We start from the raw sequence: 20,401 nt of genomic DNA, 5'->3' as shown, positions 1-20,401 counted from the left end.
ATATAGGAAGCATTCGTTGCGCCTCTTCAAAGCAGCGACGACAACTTGCAAGAAAAGCCTACCTGGTTCCTTCTGAAGATATCTTTTGCCTTGCTGAACAAGCCGCCAGACATACGAGGGCGTAACACCGGGTTTTGATTGAGTAAACCATGAACGGAAGGAAGAAAGCCTGGGCTAGGAGGTGTAATTCGTCAGCGGCCCACCTTACCTTCAGTACTGGTTCCTGCGGAGCATCGTTCCCTATATAGGAAGCATTCGTTGCGCCTCTTCCAAGCAGCGACGACAACTTGCAAGAAAAGCCTACCTGGTTCCTTCTGAAGATATCTTTTGCCTTGCTGAACAATCCGCCAGACATACGAGGGCGTAACACCGTGTTTTGATTAAGTAAACCATGAACGGAAGGAAGAAAACCTGGGCTAGGAGGTGTAATTCGTCAGCGGCCCACCTTACCTTCAGTACTGGTTCCTGCGGAGCACCGTTTCCTATAAATGAAGCATTCGTTGCGCCTCTTCAAAGCAGCGACGACAACTTGCAAGAAAAGCCTACCTGGTTCCTTCTGAAGATATCTTTTGCCTTGCTGAACAAGCCGCCAGACATACGAGGGCGTAACACCGGGTTTTGATTAGGTAAACCATGAACGGAAGGAAGAAAACCTGGGCTAGGAGGTGTAATTCGTCAGCGGCCCACATTACCTTCAGTACTGGTTCCTGCGGAGCACCGTTTCCTTTAAATGAAGCATTCGTTGCGCCTCTTCAAAGCAGCGACGACAACTTGCAAGAAAAGCCTACCTGGTTCCTTCTGAAGATATCTTTTGCCTTGCTGAACAAGCCGCCAGACAAACGAGGGCGTAACACCGGGTTTTGATTAAGTAAACCATGAACGGAAGGAAGAAAGCCTGGGCTAGGAGATGTAATTCTTCAGCGGCCCACCTTACCTTCAGTACTGGTTCCTGCGGAGCACCGTTTCCTATAAAGGAAGCATTCGTTGCGCCTCTTCAAAGCGGCGACGACAATTTGCGAGAAAAGCCTACCTGGTTCCTTCTGAAGATATCTTTTGCCTAGCTGAACAAGCCGCCAGATATACGAGGGCGTAACACCGGGTTTTGATTAAGTAAACCATGAACGGAAGGAAGAAAACCTGGGCTAGGAGGTGTAATTCGTCAACGGCCCACCTTACCTTCAGTACTGGTTTATGCGGAGCACCGTTCCCTATATAGGAAGCATTCGTTGCGCCTCTTCAAAGCAGCGACGACAACTTGCAAGAAAAGCCTACCTGGTTCCTTCTGAAGATATCTTTTGCCTTGCTGAACAAGCCGCCAGACATACGAGGGCGTAACACCGGGTTTTGATAAAGTAAACCATGAACGGAAGGAAGAAAGCCTGGGCTAGGAGGTGTAATTCGTCAGCGGCCCACATTATCTTCAGTACTGGTTCCTGCGGAGCACCGTTTCCTATAAATGAAGTATTCGTTGCGCCTCTTCAAAGCAGCGACGACAACTTGCAAGAAAAGCTTACCTGGTTCCTTCTGAAGATATCTTTTGCCTTGCTGAACAAGCCGCCAGACAAACGAGGGCGTAACACCGGGTTTTGATTAAGTAAACCATGAACGGAAGGAAGAAAGCCTGGGCTAGGAGGTGTAATTCATCAGCGGCCCACCTTACCTTCAGTACTGGTTCCTGCGGAGCACCGTTTCCTATAAAGGAAGCATTCGTTGCGCCTCTTCAAAGCGGCGACGACAATTTGCGAGAAAAGCCTACCTGGTTCCTTCTGAAGATACCTCTGGCCTAGCTGAACAAGCAGCCAGACATACGATTGCGTAACACCGGGTTTTGATTAAGTAAACCATGAACGGAAGGAAGAAAACCTGGGCTAGGAGGTGTAATTCGTCGACGGCCCACCTTACCTTCAGTACTGGTTTATGCGGAGCACCGTTCCCTATATAGGAAGCATTCGTTGCGCCTCTTCAAAGCAGCGACGACAACTTGCGAGAAAAGCCTACCTGGTTCCTTCCTAAGATAACTTTTGCCTAGCTGAACAAGCCGTAAGACATACGAGGGCGTAACACCGGGTTTTGATTAAGTATACCATGAACGGAAGGAGCAAAACCTGGGCTAGGAGGTGTAATTCGTCAGCGGCCCACCTTACCTTCAGTACTGGTTCCTGCGGAGCACCGTTTCCTATAAAGGAAGCATTCGTTGCGCCTCTTCAAAGCAGCGACGACAACTTGCAAGAAAAGCCTACCTGGTTCCTTCTGAAGATATCTTTTGCCTTGCTGAACAAGCCGCCAGACATACGAGGGCGTAACACCGGGTTTTGATTAAGTAAACCATGAACGGAAGGAAGAAAACCTGGGCTAGGAGGTGTAATTCGTCAGCGGCCCACATTACCTTCAGTACTGGTTCCTGCGGAGCACCGTTTCCTTTAAATGAAGCATTCGTTGCGCCTCTTCAAAGCAGCGACAACTTGCAAGAAAAGCCTACCTGGTTCCTTCTGAAGATATCTTTTGCCTTGCTGAACAAGCCGCCAGACAAACGAGGGCGTAACACCGGGTTTTGATTAAGTAAACCATGAACGGAAGGAAGAAAGCCTGGACTAGGAGATGTAATTCTTCAGCGGCCCACCTTACCTTCAGTACTGGTTCCTGCGGAGCACCGTTCCCTATATAGGAAGCATTCTTTGCGCCTCTTCAAAGCAGCGACGACAACTTGCGAGAAAAGCCTACCTGGTTCCTTCTGAAGATATCTTTTGCCTTGCTGAACAAGCCGCCAGACATACGAGGGCGTAAAACCGGGTTTTGATTAAGTAAACCATGAACGGAAGGAGGAAAGCCTGGGCTAGGAGGTGTAATTCGTCAGCGGCCCACCTTACCTTCAGTACTGGTTCCTGCGGAGCACCGTTCCCTATATAGGAAGCATTCGTTGCGCCTCTTCAAAGCAGCGACGACAACTTGCGAGAAAGGCCTACCTGGTTCCTTCTGAAGATATCTTTTGCCTTGCTGAACAAGCCGCCAGATATACGAGGGCGTAACACCGGGTTTTGATTAAGTAAACCATGAACGGAAGGAAGAAAGCCTGGGCTAGGAGGTGTAATTCGTCAGCGGCCCACCTTACCTTCAGTACTGGTTCCTGCGGAGCACCGTTTCCTATAAAGGAAGCATTCGTTGCGCATCTTCAAAGCGGCGACGACAATTTGCGAGAAAAGCCTACCTGGTTCCTGCCTAAGATAACTTTTGCCTAGCTGAACAAGCCGTAAGACATACGAGGGCGTAACACCGGGTTTTGATTAAGTATACCATGAACGGAAGGAACAAAACCTGGGCTAGGAGGTGTAATTCGTCAGCGGCCCACCTTACCTTCAGTACTGGTTCCTGCGGAGCACCGTTTCCTATAAAGGAAGCATTCGTTGCGCCTCTTCAAAGCAGCGACGACCACTTGCGAGAAAAGCCTACCTGGTTCCTTCTGAAGATAACTTTTGCCTAGCTGAACAAGCCGCCAGACATACGATTGCGTAACACCCGGTTTTGATTAAGTAAACAATGAACGGAAGGAAGAAAACCTGGGCTAGGAGGTGTAATTCGTCAGCGGCCCACCTTACCTTCAGTACTGGTTCCTGCGGAGCACCGTTCCCTATAGAGGAAGCATTCGTTGCGCCTCTTCGAAGCAGCGACGACAACTTGCGAGAAAAGCCTACCTGGTTCCTTCTGAAGATATCTTTTGCCAAGCTGAACAAGCCGCCAGATATACGAGGGCGTAACACCTGGTTTTGAATAAGTAAGACCCTCAACGGAAGAAAACCTGGGCTAGGAGGTGTAATTCGTCAGCGGCCCACCTTACCTTCAGTACTGGTTCCTGCGGAGCACCGTTCCCTATATAGGAAGCATTCTTTGCGCCTCTTCAAAGCAGCGACGACAACTTGCGAGAAAAGCCTACCTGGTTCCTTCTGAAGATATCTTTTGCCTTGCTGAACAAGCCGCCAGACATACGAGGGCGTAACACCGGGTTTTGATTAAGTAAACCATGAACGGAAGGAGGAAAGCCTGGGCTAGGAGGTGTAATTCGTCAGCGGCCCACCTTACCTTCAGTACTGGTTCCTGCGGAGCACCGTTCCCTATATAGGAAGCATTCGTTGCGCCTCTTCAAAGCAGCGACGACAACTTGCGAGAAAGGCCTACCTGGTTCCTCCTGAAGATATCTTTTGCCTTGCTGAACAAGCCGCCAGATATACGAGGGCGTAACACCGGGTTTTGATTAAGTAAACCATGAACGGAAGGAAGAAAGCCTGGGATAGGAGGTGTAATTCGTCAGCGGCCCACCTTACCTTCAGTACTGGTTATTGCGGAGCATCGTTCCCTATATAGGAAGCATTCGTTGCGCCTCTTCCAAGCAGCGACGACAACTTGCAAGAAAAGCCTACCTGGTTCCTTCTGAAGATATCTTTTGCCTTGCTGAACAAGCCGCCAGACATACGAGGGCGTAACACCGGGTTTTGATTAAGTAAACCATGAACGGAAGGAAGAAAGCCTGGGCTAGGAGGTGTAATTCGTCAGCGGCCCACCTTACCTTCAGTACTGGTTCCTGCGCAGCATCGTTCCCTATATAGGAAGCATTCGTTGCGCCTCTTCAAAGCAGCGACGACAACTTGCGAGAAAAGCCTCCCTGGTTGCAACTGAAGATAACTTTTGCCTAGCTAAACAAGCCGCCAGACATGCGAGGGCGTAACACCGGGTTTTGATTAAGTAAACCATGAACGGAAGGAAGAAAACCTGGGCTAGGAGGTGTAATTCGTCAGCGGCCCACCTTACCTTCAGTACTGGTTCCTGCGGAGCACCGTTTCCTATAAATGAAGCATTCGTTGCGCCTCTTCAAAGCAGCGACGACAACTTGCAAGAAAAGCCTACCTGGTTCCTTCTGAAGATATCTTTTGCCTTGCTGAACAATCCGCCAGACATACGAGGGCGTAACACCGGGTTTTGATTAAGTAAACCATGAACGGAAGGAAGAAAACCTGGGCTAGGAGGTGTAATTCGTCAGCGGCCCACCTTACCTTCAGTACTGGTTCCTGCGGAGCACCGTTTCCTATAAATGAAGCATTCGTTGCGCCTCTTCAAAGCAGCGACGACAACTTGCAAGAAAAGCCTACCTGGTTCCTTCTGAAGATATCTTTTGCCTTGCTGAACAAGCCGCCAGACATACGAGGGCGTAACACCGGGTTTTGATTAAGTAAACCATGAACGGAAGGAAGAAAACCTGGGCTAGGAGGTGTAATTCGTCAGCGGCCCACATTACCTTCAGTACTGGTTCCTGCGGAGCACCGTTTCCTATAAATGAAGCATTCGTTGCGCCTCTTCAAAGCAGCGACGACAACTTGCAAGAAAAGCCTACCTGGTTCCTTCTGAAGATATCTTTTGCCTTGCTGAACAAGCCGCCAGACAAACGAGGGCATAACACCGGGTTTTGATTAAGTAAACCATGAACGGAAGGAAGAAAGCCTGGGCTAGGAGGTGTAATTCATCAGCGGCCCACCTTACCTTCAGAACTGGTTCCTGCGGAGCACCGTTTCCTATAAAGGAAGCATTCGTTGCGCCTCTTCAAAGCGGCGACGACAATTTGCGAGAAAAGCCTACCTGGTTCCTTCTGAAGATATCTCTGGCCTAGCTGAACAAGCCGCCAGACATACGATTGCGTAACACCGGGTTTTGATTAAGTAAACCATGAACGGAAGGAAGAAAACCTGGGCTAGGAGGTGTAATTCGTCAACGGCCCACCTTACCTTCAGTACTGGTTTATGCGGAGCACCGTTCCCTATATAGGAAGCATTCGTTGCGCCTCTTCAAAGCAGCGACGACAACTTGCAAGAAAAGCCTACCTGGTTCCTTCTGAAGATATCTTTTGCCTTGCTGAACAAGCCGCCAGACATACGAGGGCGTAACACCGGGTTTTGATTGAGTAAACCATGAACGGAAGGAAGAAAGCCTGGGCTAGGAGGTGTAATTCTTCAGCGGCCCACCTTACCTTCAGTACTGGTTCCTGCGGAGCATCGTTCCCTATATAGGAAGCATTCGTTGCGCCTCTTCCAAGCAGCGACGACAACTTGCAAGAAAAGCCTACCTGGTTCCTTCTGAAGATATCTTTTGCCTTGCTGAACAATCCGCCAGACATACGAGGGCGTAACACCGTGTTTTGATTAAGTAAACCATGAACGGAAGGAAGAAAACCTGGGCTAGGAGGTGTAATTCGTCAGCGGCCCACCTTACCTTCAGTACTGGTTCCTGCGGAGCACCGTTTCCTATAAATGAAGCATTCGTTGCGCCTCTTCAAAGCAGCGACGACAACTTGCAAGAAAAGCCTACCTGGTTCCTTCTGAAGATATCTTTTGCCTTGCTGAACAAGCCGCCAGACATACGAGGGCGTAACACCGGGTTTTGATTAGGTAAACCATGAACGGAAGGAAGAAAACCTGGGCTAGGAGGTGTAATTCGTCAGCGGCCCACATTACCTTCAGTACTGGTTCCTGCGGAGCACCGTTTCCTTTAAATGAAGCATTCGTTGCGCCTCTTCAAAGCAGCGACGACAACTTGCAAGAAAAGCCTACCTGGTTCCTTCTGAAGATATCTTTTGCCTTGCTGAACAAGCCGCCAGACAAACGAGGGCGTAACACCGGGTTTTGATTAAGTAAACCATGAACGGAAGGAAGAAAGCCTGGGCTAGGAGATGTAATTCTTCAGCGGCCCACCTTACCTTCAGTACTGGTTCCTGCGGAGCACCGTTTCCTATAAAGGAAGCATTCGTTGCGCCTCTTCAAAGCGGCGACGACAATTTGCGAGAAAAGCCTACCTGGTTCCTTCTGAAGATATCTTTTGCCTAGCTGAACAAGCCGCCAGATATACGAGGGCGTAACACCGGGTTTTGATTAAGTAAACCATGAACGGAAGGAAGAAAACCTGGGCTAGGAGGTGTAATTCGTCAACGGCCCACCTTACCTTCAGTACTGGTTTATGCGGAGCACCGTTCCCTATATAGGAAGCATTCGTTGCGCCTCTTCAAAGCAGCGACGACAACTTGCAAGAAAAGCCTACCTGGTTCCTTCTGAAGATATCTTTTGCCTTGCTGAACAAGCCGCCAGACATACGAGGGCGTAACACCGGGTTTTGATAAAGTAAACCATGAACGGAAGGAAGAAAGCCTGGGCTAGGAGGTGTAATTCGTCAGCGGCCCACATTATCTTCAGTACTGGTTCCTGCGGAGCACCGTTTCCTATAAATGAAGCATTCGTTGCGCCTCTTCAAAGCAGCGACGACAACTTGCAAGAAAAGCCTACCTGGTTCCTTCTGAAGATATCTTTTGCCTTGCTGAACAAGCCGCCAGACAAACGAGGGCGTAACACCGGGTTTTGATTAAGTAAACCATGAACGGAAGGAAGAAAGCCTGGGCTAGGAGGTGTAATTCATCAGCGGCCCACCTTACCTTCAGTACTGGTTCCTGCGGAGCACCGTTTCCTATAAAGGAAGCATTCGTTGCGCCTCTTCAAAGCGGCGACGACAATTTGCGAGAAAAGCCTACCTGGTTCCTTCTGAAGATATCTCTGGCCTAGCTGAACAAGCAGCCAGACATACGATTGCGTAACACCGGGTTTTGATTAAGTAAACCATGAACGGAAGGAAGAAAACCTGGGCTAGGAGGTGTAATTCGTCGACGGCCCACCTTACCTTCAGTACTGGTTTATGCGGAGCACCGTTCCCTATATAGGAAGCATTCGTTGCGCCTCTTCAAAGCAGCGACGACAACTTGCGAGAAAAGCCTACCTGGTTCCTTCCTAAGATAACTTTTGCCTAGCTGAACAAGCCGTAAGACATACGAGGGCGTAACACCGGGTTTTGATTAAGTATACCATGAACGGAAGGAGCAAAACCTGGGCTAGGAGGTGTAATTCGTCAGCGGCCCACCTTACCTTCAGTACTGGTTCCTGCGGAGCACCGTTTCCTATAAAGGAAGCATTCGTTGCGCCTCTTCAAAGCAGCGACGACAACTTGCAAGAAAAGCCTACCTGGTTCCTTCTGAAGATATCTTTTGCCTTGCTGAACAAGCCGCCAGACATACGAGGGCGTAACACCGGGTTTTGATTAAGTAAACCATGAACGGAAGGAAGAAAACCTGGGCTAGGAGGTGTAATTCGTCAGCGGCCCACATTACCTTCAGTACTGGTTCCTGCGGAGCACCGTTTCCTTTAAATGAAGCATTCGTTGCGCCTCTTCAAAGCAGCGACAACTTGCAAGAAAAGCCTACCTGGTTCCTTCTGAAGATATCTTTTGCCTTGCTGAACAAGCCGCCAGACAAACGAGGGCGTAACACCGGGTTTTGATTAAGTAAACCATGAACGGAAGGAAGAAAGCCTGGACTAGGAGATGTAATTCTTCAGCGGCCCACCTTACCTTCAGTACTGGTTCCTGCGGAGCACCGTTTCCTATAAAGGAAGCATTCGTTGCGCCTCTTCAAAGCGGCGACGAAAATTTGCGAGAAAAGCCTACCTGGTTCCTTCTGAAGATATCTTTTGCCTAGCTGAACAAGCCGCCAGATATACGAGGGCGTAACACCGGGTTTTGATTAAGTAAACCATGAACGGAAGGAAGAAAACCTGGGCTAGGAGGTGTAATTCTTCAGCGGCCCACCTTACCTTCAGTACTGGTTCCTGCGGAGCACCGTTTCCTATAAAGGAAGTATTCGTTGCGCCTCTTCAAAGCAGCGACGACAACTTGCGAGAAAAGCCTACCTGGTTCCTTCTGAAGATAACTTTTGCCTAGCTGAGCAAGCCGTAAGACATACGAGGGCGTATCACCGGGTTTTGATTAAGTAAACCATGAACGGAAGGAAGAAAACGTGGGCTAGGAGGTGTAATTCGTCAACGGCCCACCTTACCTTCAGTACTGGTTTATGCGGAGCACCGTTCCCTATATAGGAAGCATTCGTTGCGCCTCTTCAAAGCAGCGACGACAACTTGCAAGAAAAGCCTACCTGGTTCCTTCTGAAGATATCTTTTGCCTTGCTGAACAAGCCGCCAGACATACGAGGGCGTAACACCGGGTTTTGATTAAGTAAACCATGAACGGAAGGAAGAAAGCCTGGGCTAGGAGGTGTAATTCGTCAGCGGCCCACATTATCTTCAGTACTGGTTCCTGCGGAGCACCGTTTCCTATAAATGAAGCATTCGTTGCGCCTCTTCAAAGCAGCGACGACAACTTGCAAGAAAAGCCTACCTGGTTCCTTCTGAAGATATCTTTTGCCTTGCTGAACAAGCCGCCAGACAAACGAGGGCGTAACACCGGGTTTTGATTAAGTAAACCATGAACGGAAGGAAGAAAGCCTGGGCTAGGAGGTGTAATTCATCAGCGGCCCACCTTACCTTCAGTACTGGTTCCTGCGGAGCACCGTTTCCTATAAAGGAAGCATTCGTTGCGCCTCTTCAAAGCGGCGACGACAATTTGCGAGAAAAGCCTACCTGGTTCCTTCTGAAGATATCTCTGGCCTAGCTGAACAAGCCGCCAGACATACGATTGCGTAACACCGGGTTTTGATTAAGTAAACCATGAACGGAAGGAAGAAAACCTGGGCTAGGAGGTGTAATTCGTCGACGGCCCACCTTACCTTCAGTACTGGTTTATGCGGAGCACCGTTCCCTATATAGGAAGCATTCGTTGCGCCTCTTCAAAGCAGCGACGACAACTTGCAAGAAAAGCCTACCTGGTTCCTTCTGAAGATATCTTTTGCCTTGCTGAACAAGCCGCCAGACATACGAGGGCGTAACACCGGGTTTTGATTGAGTAAACCATGAACGGAAGGAAGAAAGCCTGGGCTAGGAGGTGCAATTCTTCAGCGGCCCACGTTACCTTCAGTACTGGTTCCTGCGGAGCACCGTTTCCTATAAAGGAAGCATTCGTTGCGCCTCTTCAAAGCAGCGACGACAACTTGCGAGAAAAGCCTACCTGGTTCCTTCCTAAGATAACTTTTGCCTAGCTGAACAAGCCGTAAGACATACGAGGGCGTAACACCGGGTTTTGATTAAGTATACCATGAACGGAAGGAACAAAACCTGGGCTAGGAGGTGTAATTCGTCAGCGGCCCACCTTACCTTCAGTACTGGTTCCTGCGGAGCACCGTTTCCTATAAAGGAAGCATTCGTTGCGCCTCTTCAAAGCAGCGACGACCACTTGCGAGAAAAGCCTACCTGGTTCCTTCTGAAGATAACTTTTGCCTAGCTGAACAAGCCGCCAGACATACGATTGCGTAACACCGGGTTTTGATTAAGTAAACAATGAACGGAAGGAAGAAAACCTGGGCTAGGAGGTGTAATTCGTCAGCGGCCCACCTTACCTTCAGTACTGGTTCCTGCGGAGCACCGTTCCCTATAGAGGAAGCATTCGTTGCGCCTCTTCGAAGCAGCGACGACAACTTGCGAGAAAAGCCTACCTGGTTCCTTCTGAAGATATCTTTTGCCAAGCTGAACAAGCCGCCAGATATACGAGGGCGTAACACCTGGTTTTGAATAAGTAAGACCATCAACGGAAGAAAACCTGGGCTAGGAGGTGTAATTCGTCAGCGGCCCACCTTACCTTCAGTACTGGTTCCTGCGGAGCACCGTTCCCTATATAGGAAGCATTCGTTGCGCCTCTTCAAAGCAGCGACGACAACTTGCAAGAAAAGCCTACCTGGTTCCTTCTGAAGATAACTTTTGCCTAGCTGAACAAGCCGCCAGACATACGATTGCGTAACACCGGGTTTTGATTAAGTAAACCATGAACGGAAGGAAGAAAGCCTGGGCTAGGAGGTGTAATTCGTCAGCGGCCCACCTTACCTTCAGTACTGGTTATTGCGGAGCATCGTTCCCTATATAGGAAGCATTCGTTGCGCCTCTTCAAAGCAGTGACGACAACTTGCGAGAAAAGCCTCCCTGGTTGCAACTGAAGATAACTTTTGCCTAGCTAAACAAGCCGCCAGACATGCGAGGGCGTAACACCGGGTTTTGATTAAGTAAACCATGAACGGAAGGAAGAAAACCTGGGCTAGGAGGTGTAATTCGTCAGCGGCCCACCTTACCTTCAGTACTGGTTATTGCGGAGCATCGTTCCCTATATAGGAAGCATTCGTTGCGCCTCTTCAAAGCAATGACGACAACTTGCGAGAAAAGCCTCCCTGGTTGCAACTGAAGATAACTTTTGCCTAGCTAAACAAGCCGCCAGACATGCGAGGGCGTAACACCGGGTTTTGATTAAGTAAACCATGAACGGAAGGAAGAAAACCTGGGCTAGGAGGTGTAATTCGTCAGCGGCCCACCTTACCTTCAGTACTGGTTCCTGCGGAGCACCGTTTCCTATAAATGAAGCATTCGTTGCGCCTCTTCAAAGCAGCGACGACAACTTGCGAGAAAAGCCTACCTGGTTCCTTCTGAAGATATCTTTTGCCTAGCTGAGCAAGCCGTAAGACATACGAGGGCGTATCACCGGGTTTTGATTAAGTAAACCATGAACGGAAGGAAGAAAACCTGGGCTAGGAGGTGTAATTCGTCAACGGCCCACCTTACCTTCAGTACTGGTTTATGCGGAGCACCGTTCCCTATATAGGAAGCATTCGTTGCGCCTCTTCAAAGCAGCGACGACAACTTGCAAGAAAAGCCTACCTGGTTCCTTCTGAAGATATCTTTTGCCTTGCTGAACAAGCCGCCAGACATACGAGGGCGTAACACCGGGTTTTGATTAAGTAAACCATGAACGGAAGGAAGAAAGCCTGGGCTAGGAGGTGTAATTCGTCAGCGGCCCACATTATCTTCAGTACTGGTTCCTGCGGAGCACCGTTTCCTATAAATGAAGCATTCGTTGCGCCTCTTCAAAGCAGCGACGACAACTTGCAAGAAAAGCCTACCTGGTTCCTTCTGAAGATATCTTTTGCCTTGCTGAACAAGCCGCCAGACAAACGAGGGCGTAACACCGGGTTTTGATTAAGTAAACCATGAACGGAAGGAAGAAAGCCTGGGCTAGGAGGTGTAATTCATCAGCGGCCCACCTTACCTTCAGTACTGGTTCCTGCGGAGCACCGTTTCCTATAAAGGAAGCATTCGTTGCGCCTCTTCAAAGCGGCGACGACAATTTGCGAGAAAAGCCTACCTGGTTCCTTCTGAAGATATCTCTGGCCTAGCTGAACAAGCCGCCAGACATACGATTGCGTAACACCGGGTTTTGATTAAGTAAACCATGAACGGAAGGAAGAAAACCTGGGCTAGGAGGTGTAATTCGTCGACGGCCCACCTTACCTTCAGTACTGGTTTATGCGGAGCACCGTTCCCTATATAGGAAGCATTCGTTGCGCCTCTTCAAAGCAGCGACGACAACTTGCAAGAAAAGCCTACCTGGTTCCTTCTGAAGATATCTTTTGCCTTGCTGAACAAGCCGCCAGACATACGAGGGCGTAACACCGGGTTTTGATTGAGTAAACCATGAACGGAAGGAAGAAAGCCTGGGCTAGGAGGTGCAATTCTTCAGCGGCCCACGTTACCTTCAGTACTGGTTCCTGCGGAGCACCGTTTCCTATAAAGGAAGCATTCGTTGCGCCTCTTCAAAGCAGCGACGACAACTTGCGAGAAAAGCCTACCTGGTTCCTTCCTAAGATAACTTTTGCCTAGCTGAACAAGCCGTAAGACATACGAGGGCGTAACACCGGGTTTTGATTAAGTATACCATGAACGGAAGGAACAAAACCTGGGCTAGGAGGTGTAATTCGTCAGCGGCCCACCTTACCTTCAGTACTGGTTCCTGCGGAGCACCGTTTCCTATAAAGGAAGCATTCGTTGCGCCTCTTCAAAGCAGCGACGACAACTTGCGAGAAAGGCCTACCTGGTTCCTCCTGAAGATATCTTTTGCCTTGCTGAACAAGCCGCCAGATATACGAGGGCGTAACACCGGGTTTTGATTAAGTAAACCATGAACGGAAGGAAGAAAGCCTGGGCTAGGAGGTGTAATTCGTCAGCGGCCCACCTTACCTTCAGTACTGGTTATTGCGGAGCATCGTTCCCTATATAGGAAGCATTCGTTGCGCCTCTTCAAAGCAGTGACGACAACTTGCGAGAAAAGCCTCCCTGGTTGCAACTGAAGATAACTTTTGCCTAGCTAAACAAGCCGCCAGACATGCGAGGGCGTAACACCGGGTTTTGATTAAGTAAACCATGAACGGAAGGAAGAAAACCTGGGCTAGGAGGTGTAATTCGTCAGCGGCCCACCTTACCTTCAGTACTGGTTCCTGCGGAGCACCGTTTCCTATAAATGAAGCATTCGTTGCGCCTCTTCAAAGCAGCGACGACAACTTGCGAGAAAAGCCTACCTGGTTCCTTCTGAAGATATCTTTTGCCTTGCTGAACAATCCGCCAGACATACGAGGGCGTAACACCGGGTTTTGATTAAGTAAACCATGAACGGAAGGAAGAAAACCTGGGCTAGGAGGTGTAATTCGTCAGCGGCCCACCTTACCTTCAGTACTGGTTCCTGCGGAGCACCGTTTCCTATAAATGAAGCATTCGTTGCGCCTCTTCAAAGCAGCGACGACAACTTGCAAGAAAAGCCTACCTGGTTCCTTCTGAAGATATCTTTTGCCTTGCTGAACAAGCCGCCAGACATACGAGGGCGTAACACCGGGTTTTGATTAAGTAAACCATGAACGGAAGGAAGAAAACCTGGGCTAGGAGGTGTAATTCGTCAGCAGCCCACATTACCTTCAGTACTGGTTCCTGCGGAGCACCGTTTCCTATAAATGAAGCATTCGTTGCGCCTCTTCAAAGCAGCGACGACAACTTGCAAGAAAAGCCTACCTGGTTCCTTCTGAAGATATCTTTTGCCTTGCTGAACAAGCCGCCAGACAAACGAGGGCGTAACACCGGGTTTTGATTAAGTAAACCATGAACGGGAGGAAGAAAGCCTGGGCTAGGAGGTGTAATTCGTCAGCGGCCCACCTTACCTTCAGTACTGGTTATTGCGGAGCATCGTTCCCTATATAGGAAGCATTCGTTGCGCCTCTTCCAAGCAGCGACGACAACTTGCAAGAAAAGCCTACCTGGTTCCTTCTGAAGATATCTTTTGCCTTGCTGAACAAGCCGCCAGACATACGAGGGCCTAACACCGGGTTTTGATTAAGTAAACCATGAACGGAAGGAAGAAAGCCTGGGCTAGGAGGTGTAATTCGTCAGCGGCCCACCTTACCTTCAGTACTGGTTCCTGCGCAGCATCGTTCCCTATATAGGAAGCATTCGTTGCGCCTCTTCAAAGCAGCGACGACAACTTGCGAGAAAAGCCTCCCTGGTTGCAACTGAAGATAACTTTTGCCTAGCTAAACAAGCCGCCAGACATGCGAGGGCGTAACACCGGGTTTTGATTAAGTAAACCATGAACGGAAGGAAGAAAACCTGGGCTAGGAGGTGTAATTCGTCAGCGGCCCACCTTACCTTCAGTACTGGTTCCTGCGGAGCACCGTTTCCTATAAATGAAGCATTCGTTGCGCCTCTTCAAAGCAGCGACGACAACTTGCAAGAAAAGCCTACCTGGTTCCTTCTGAAGATATCTTTTGCCTTGCTGAACAATCCGCCAGACATACGAGGGCGTAACACCGGGTTTTGATTAAGTAAACCATGAACGGAAGGAAGAAAACCTGGGCTAGGAGGTGTAATTCGTCAGCGGCCCACCTTACCTTCAGTACTGGTTCCTGCGGAGCACCGTTTCCTATAAATGAAGCATTCGTTGCGCCTCTTCAAAGCAGCGACGACAACTTGCAAGAAAAGCCTACCTGGTTCCTTCTGAAGATATCTTTTGCCTTGCTGAACAAGCCGCCAGACATACGAGGGCGTAACACCGGGTTTTGATTAAGTAAACCATGAACGGAAGGAAGAAAACCTGGGCTAGGAGGTGTAATTCGTCAGCGGCCCACATTACCTTCAGTACTGGTTCCTGCGGAGCACCGTTTCCTATAAATGAAGCATTCGTTGCGCCTCTTCAAAGCAGCGACGACAACTTGCAAGAAAAGCCTACCTGGTTCCTTCTGAAGATATCTTTTGCCTTGCTGAACAAGCCGCCAGACAAACGAGGGCATAACACCGGGTTTTGATTAAGTAAACCATGAACGGAAGGAAGAAAGCCTGGGCTAGGAGGTGTAATTCATCAGCGGCCCACCTTACCTTCAGAACTGGTTCCTGCGGAGCACCGTTTCCTATAAAGGAAGCATTCGTTGCGCCTCTTCAAAGCGGCGACGACAATTTGCGAGAAAAGCCTACCTGGTTCCTTCTGAAGATATCTCTGGCCTAGCTGAACAAGCCGCCAGACATACGATTGCGTAACACCGGGTTTTGATTAAGTAAACCATGAACGGAAGGAAGAAAACCTGGGCTAGGAGGTGTAATTCGTCAGCGGCCCACCTTACCTTCAGTACTGGTTCCTGCGGAGCATCGTTCCCTATAAAGGAAGCATTCGTTGCGCCTCTTCCAAGCAGCGACGACAACTTGCAAGAAAAGCCTACCTGGTTCCTTCTGAAGATATCTTTTGCCTTGCTGAACAATCCGCCAGACATACGAGGGCGTAACACCGTGTTTTGATTAAGTAAACCATGAACGGAAGGAAGAAAACCTGGGCTAGGAGGTGTAATTCGTCAGCGGCCCACCTTACCTTCAGTACTGGTTCCTGCGGAGCACCGTTTCCTATAAATGAAGCATTCGTTGCGCCTCTTCAAAGCAGCGACGACAACTTGCAAGAAAAGCCTACCTGGTTCCTTCTGAAGATATCTTTTGCCTTGCTGAACAAGCCGCCAGACATACGAGGGCGTAACACCGGGTTTTGATTAGGTAAACCATGAACGGAAGGAAGAAAACCTGGGCTAGGAGGTGTAATTCGTCAGCGGCCCACATTACCTTCAGTACTGGTTCCTGCGGAGCACCTTTTCCTTTAAATGAAGCATTCGTTGCGCCTCTTCAAAGCAGCGACGACAACTTGCAAGAAAAGCCTACCTGGTTCCTTCTGAAGATATCTTTTGCCTTGCTGAACAAGCCGCCAGACAAACGAGGGCGTAACACCGGGTTTTGATTAAGTAAACCATGAACGGAAGGAAGAAAGCCTGGGCTAGGAGATGTAATTCTTCAGCGGCCCACCTTACCTTCAGTACTGGTTCCTGCGGAGCACCGTTTCCTATAAAGGAAGCATTCGTTGCGCCTCTTCAAAGCGGCGACGACAATTTGCGAGAAAAGCCTACCTGGTTCCTTCTGAAGATATCTTTTGCCTAGCTGAACAAGCCGCCAGATATACGAGGGCGTAACACCGGGTTTTGATTAAGTAAACCATGAACGGAAGGAAGAAAACCTGGGCTAGGAGGTGTAATTCGTCAACGGCCCACCTTACCTTCAGTACTGGTTTATGCGGAGCACCGTTCCCTATATAGGAAGCATTCGTTGCGCCTCTTCAAAGCAGCGACGACAACTTGCAAGAAAAGCCTACCTGGTTCCTTCTGAAGATATCTTTTGCCTTGCTGAACAAGCCGCCAGACATACGAGGGCGTAACACCGGGTTTTGATAAAGTAAACCATGAACGGAAGGAAGAAAGCCTGGGCTAGGAGGTGTAATTCGTCAGCGGCCCACATTATCTTCAGTACTGGTTCCTGCGGAGCACCGTTTCCTATAAATGAAGCATTCGTTGCGCCTCTTCAAAGCAGCGACGACAACTTGCAAGAAAAGCCTACCTGGTTCCTTCTGAAGATATCTTTTGCCTTGCTGAACAAGCCGCCAGACAAACAAGGGCGTAACACCGGGTTTTGATTAAGTAAACCATGAACGGAAGGAAGAAAGCCTGGGCTAGGAGGTGTAATTCATCAGCGGCCCACCTTACCTTCAGTACTGGTTCCTGCGGAGCACCGTTTCCTATAAAGGAAGCATTCGTTGCGCCTCTTCAAAGCGGCGACGACAATTTGCGAGAAAAGCCTACCTGGTTCCTTCTGAAGATATCTCTGGCCTAGCTGAACAAGCAGCCAGACATACGATTGCGTAACACCGGGTTTTGATTAAGTAAACCATGAACGGAAGGAAGAAAACCTGGGCTAGGAGGTGTAATTCGTCGACGGCCCACCTTACCTTCAGTACTGGTTTATGCGGAGCACTGTTCCCTATATAGGAAGCATTCGTTGCGCCTCTTCAAAGCAGCGACGACAACTTGCGAGAAAAGCCTACCTGGTTCCTTCCTAAGATAACTTTTGCCTAGCTGAACAAGCCGTAAGACATACGAGGGCGTAACACCGGGTTTTGATTAAGTATACCATGAACGGAAGGAGCAAAACCTGGGCTAGGAGGTGTAATTCGTCAGCGGCCCACCTTACCTTCAGTACTGGTTCCTGCGGAGCACCGTTTCCTATAAAGGAAGCATTCGTTGCGCCTCTTCAAAGCAGCGACGACAACTTGCAAGAAAAGCCTACCTGGTTCCTTCTGAAGATATCTTTTGCCTTGCTGAACAAGCCGCCAGACATACGAGGGCGTAACACCGGGTTTTGATTAAGTAAACCATGAACGGAAGGAAGAAAACCTGGGCTAGGAGGTGTAATTCGTCAGCGGCCCACATTACCTTCAGTACTGGTTCCTGCGGAGCACCGTTTCCTTTAAATGAAGCATTCGTTGCGCCTCTTCAAAGCAGCGACAACTTGCAAGAAAAGCCTACCTGGTTCCTTCTGAAGATATCTTTTGCCTTGCTGAACAAGCCGCCAGACAAACGAGGGCGTAACACCGGGTTTTGATTAAGTAAACCATGAACGGAAGGAAGAAAGCCTGGACTAGGAGATGTAATTCTTCAGCGGCCCACCTTACCTTCAGTACTGGTTCCTGCGGAGCACCGTTTCCTATAAAGGAAGCATTCGTTGCGCCTCTTCAAAGCGGCGACGACAATTTGCGAGAAAAGCCTACCTGGTTCCTTCTGAAGATATCTTTTGCCTAGCTGAACAAGCCGCCAGATATACGAGGGCGTAACACCGGGTTTTGATTAAGTAAACCATGAACGGAAGGAAGAAAACCTGGGCTAGGAGGTGTAATTCTTCAGCGGCCCACCTTACCTTCAGTACTGGTTCCTGCGGAGCACCGTTTCCTATAAAGGAAGTATTCGTTGCGCCTCTTCAAAGCAGCGACGACAACTTGCGAGAAAAGCCTACCTGGTTCCTTCTGAAGATAACTTTTGCCTAGCTGAGCAAGCCGTAAGACATACGAGGGCGTATCACCGGGTTTTGATTAAGTAAACCATGAACGGAAGGAAGAAAACCTGGGCTAGGAGGTGTAATTCGTCAACGGCCCACCTTACCTTCAGTACTGGTTTATGCGGAGCACCGTTCCCTATATAGGAAGCATTCGTTGCGCCTCTTCAAAGCAGCGACGACAACTTGCAAGAAAAGCCTACCTGGTTCCTTCTGAAGATATCTTTTGCCTTGCTGAACAAGCCGCCAGACATACGAGGGCGTAACACCGGGTTTTGATTAAGTAAACCATGAACGGAAGGAAGAAAGCCTGGGCTAGGAGGTGTAATTCGTCAGCGGCCCACATTATCTTCAGTACTGGTTCCTGCGGAGCACCGTTTCCTATAAATGAAGCATTCGTTGCGCCTCTTCAAAGCAGCGACGACAACTTGCAAGAAAAGCCTACCTGGTTCCTTCTGAAGATATCTTTTGCCTTGCTGAACAAGCCGCCAGACAAACGAGGGCGTAACACCGGGTTTTGATTAAGTAAACCATGAACGGAAGGAAGAAAGCCTGGGCTAGGAGGTGTAATTCATCAGCGGCCCACCTTACCTTCAGTACTGGTTCCTGCGGAGCACCGTTTCCTATAAAGGAAGCATTCGTTGCGCCTCTTCAAAGCGGCGACGACAATTTGCGAGAAAAGCCTACCTGGTTCCTTCTGAAGATATCTCTGGCCTAGCTGAACAAGCCGCCAGACATACGATTGCGTAACACCGGGTTTTGATTAAGTAAACCATGAACGGAAGGAAGAAAACCTGGGCTAGGAGGTGTAATTCGTCGACGGCCCACCTTACCTTCAGTACTGGTTTATGCGGAGCACCGTTCCCTATATAGGAAGCATTCGTTGCGCCTCTTCAAAGCAGCGACGACAACTTGCAAGAAAAGCCTACCTGGTTCCTTCTGAAGATATCTTTTGCCTTGCTGAACAAGCCGCCAGACATACGAGGGCGTAACACCGGGTTTTGATTGAGTAAACCATGAACGGAAGGAAGAAAGCCTGGGCTAGGAGGTGCAATTCTTCAGCGGCCCACGTTACCTTCAGTACTGGTTCCTGCGGAGCACCGTTTCCTATAAAGGAAGCATTCGTTGCGCCTCTTCAAAGCAGCGACGACAACTTGCGAGAAAAGCCTACCTGGTTCCTTCCTAAGATAACTTTTGCCCAGCTGAACAAGCCGTAAGACATACGAGGGCGTAACACCGGGTTTTGATTAAGTATACCATGAACGGAAGGAACAAAACCTGGGCTAGGAGGTGTAATTCGTCAGCGGCCCACCTTACCTTCAGTACTGGTTCCTGCGGAGCACCGTTTCCTATAAAGGAAGCATTCGTTGCGCCTCTTCAAAGCAGCGACGACCACTTGCGAGAAAAGCCTACCTGGTTCCTTCTGAAGATAACTTTTGCCTAGCTGAACAAGCCGCCAGACATACGATTGCGTAACACCGGGTTTTGATTAAGTAAACAATGAACGGAAGGAAGAAAACCTGGGCTAGGAGGTGTAATTCGTCAGCGGCCCACCTTACCTTCAGTACTGGTTCCTGCGGAGCACCGTTCCCTATAGAGGAAGCATTCGTTGCGCCTCTTCGAAGCAGCGACGACAACTTGCGAGAAAAGCCTACCTGGTTCCTTCTGAAGATATCTTTTGCCAAGCTGAACAAGCCGCCAGATATACGAGGGCGTAACACCTGGTTTTGAATAAGTAAGACCATCAACGGAAGAAAACCTGGGCTAGGAGGTGTAATTCGTCAGCGGCCCACCTTATCTTCAGTACTGGTTCCTGCGGAGCACCGTTCCCTATATAGGAAGCATTCTTTGCGCCTCTTCAAAGCAGCGACGACAACTTGCAAGAAAAGCCTACCTGGTTCCTTCTGAAGATAACTTTTGCCTAGCTGAACAAGCCGCCAGACATACGATTGCGTAACACCGGGTTTTGATTAAGTAAACAATGAACGGAAGGAAGAAAACCTGGGCTAGGAGGTGTAATTCGTCAGCGGCCCACCTTACCTTCAGTACTGGTTCCTGCGGAGCACCGTTCCCTATAGAGGAAGCATTCTTTGCGCCTCTTCAAAGCAGCGACGACAACTTGCGAGAAAAGCCTACCTGGTTCCTTCTGAAGATATCTTTTGCCT

This window comes from Amblyomma maculatum, chromosome 1, assembly GCF_055883805.1.
Source record: "Amblyomma maculatum isolate TAMU_Amacu chromosome 1, ASM5588380v1, whole genome shotgun sequence".
Lineage (NCBI taxonomy): Eukaryota > Metazoa > Arthropoda > Arachnida > Ixodida > Ixodidae > Amblyomma > Amblyomma maculatum.
The sequence above is the reverse complement of the archived record's forward strand: the minus strand, read 5'-3'. Positions refer to the sequence as shown.